The 2,122-nt window shown below is 33.1% G+C and overlaps 1 pseudogene; it reads right to left on the reverse strand.

Moving 5' to 3' along the window:
* Positions 1 to 403: 403 nt before the first annotated feature.
* Positions 404 to 531, reverse strand: LOC122235643 (annotated as a pseudogene).
* Positions 532 to 2,122: the final 1,591 nt, after the last annotated feature.

Consider the following 2,122-nt stretch of genomic DNA (forward strand, 5'->3'; position numbering starts at 1 on the left):
TTTCTTTCTTATGCTCTTGAAGAACAGACAAGCTCTATCCTACATAAACTGTTCTAGAGCAGTGGTTCTCTAACCTGGCTTTACATTATAGTCACCTGGGGAGCATTTTAAAATATTGATGCTTGGATCCACCTCGAGAGATTCTGATTTATTTGGTATGGGCCAAAAAACCCTGAGCATTATTTTATAAACAAACAAAAATCAAAAAACAAAAATTACCCCAAGTAATCCAAATGCTCATCTGGGAATCAGTGAACGAGTGAATAAAATAATAAATAGGTAAAGCTCACTTTTTGAGGCAAACACAAATACTTAATACAAAATCCCAACTCAAAAAATACAAGGAAAATATCATAGATTAATCTCATTTATATATAATTGCAAAATTCTGAATAAAATAGTAGAAAAATCAAACATGCATTAAAAAAACACATGATGACCATGCGTGGCTTAACCTAGGAATGCAAAGATCTTTTAAGCTGATAAGAACAGATACTACACTTGATTTTAGCCAAAAAGCTGAGACGTAATACAAAGGTCTTTTAATATTAACATATTTATTACTACAAATCATTGTTTTAACAGATTAAAGGGGGAAATCTTATCATATTGTGGCTGCAAATTTTTTTGGAGAAAATCCAAAGCCTACTCAAGAATGAAATAACTTTTAGCAAACTACAAAGATTTGGGATCTTCCTTAACCTGATAAAAGCTATCAATGCCTGGGGTGCCTGGGTGGCTCAGTTGGTTAACTGTCCACCTTGCACTCAGATCATGATCTCGCAGTTCATGAGTTTGAGCCCTGCATGGGCATTGGGCTCTCTGCTCTCAGAACAGAGCCCACTTCAGATCCTTTGTCCCACCCCCACCAACCCGTTGCACTTTCTCTCTCTCAAAAACAAATAAACATTAAAAAAAAAAAGCTATCAACCCCCAAACCAACAGCAGACACCTTACTTACTGGGAAAGTATTCAAAATACAGTATTTCTTTTAAAGTTGAGAAAGTGACAAGAATGACACTATTGTTACTTTTATTAAGCATATAGTAGAGCTCCTAGCTGGTGCAAAGAGACAAGGAAAATAAAGTGCACAATTGAATACAAAGAGCCACAGCTGTGATCACTCACAGATGACAGTGCTGTAAGAGATGACCAATATAGGGATTTGTATCATGCTTGTTGATCAGGAAAAAATATTTGAAAGGTCACAATTGTTTCCAAGTTAATCAATAAATTCGAGGGAATTCCAATTTAAGTTCTAAAAGGGCATTTCACAGAAAGGGACAAACTGACCCTGGAATTCACTAGGAGACATGAAAGATCAAAAAATAATCAAGAAAGTGTCAAAGAATGATTTTAAAAAAGGGAGAACTTTCCCTACCAGATATTGAGATTCATCATAAAGCTATAGTAATTAACAGTGGCTGTTGAATCAGGGCTCAACAAATATAACAATGGAACAGAATAGAAAGCCCAGAAAAAGACTGATATTTATATGGCAACATGATATATGATAGAGATAGCATGATTACTCCGTGTGGGCAAAATGTACTACTCAATAAATAGTGCCGTGGCAGTTTGCTATTTATTTGGAAAAAGAACATGAAAACCCTACCCCACATCACATAGAGTAATAATTCCATGTGAATCAAATACCTAAATTTGACAATAGAAACTTAAAAATTTTTAGAGCATGGAATATTTTCACATCATTGAATTAGGATACAATTTTTTAATAAGACAAAATAATATAAGTCATAAAGGCAATAGTTGATAAATGTACGACATTAAAATTAAATACTTGTGTACATCATAAAATGTCATAAACTAAAAAGACAAGTCATAGACTTGGAACAGGTATTTGCTTTTTTTTTTACTTGAGGATAGAATTTTATTTTATTTTATTTTGTTTTATTTTATTTATTTTATTTTATTTTATTTTATTTTATTTATTTTATATTTTATATTTTATTTAAATTCAAGTTAGTTAACATAGAGTGTAGTCTTGTCTTCAGGAGAACCCAGTGATTCATGTCATACGTATAATACCCAGTGCTCATCCCCAAAACTGCCTTCCTTAATGCCCATCACCCCTTTAGCACATCTCCCAAACACCTACCCT

Source organism: Panthera tigris, chromosome X (genome assembly GCF_018350195.1).
Source record: "Panthera tigris isolate Pti1 chromosome X, P.tigris_Pti1_mat1.1, whole genome shotgun sequence".
NCBI classification, from domain to species: domain Eukaryota; kingdom Metazoa; phylum Chordata; class Mammalia; order Carnivora; family Felidae; genus Panthera; species Panthera tigris.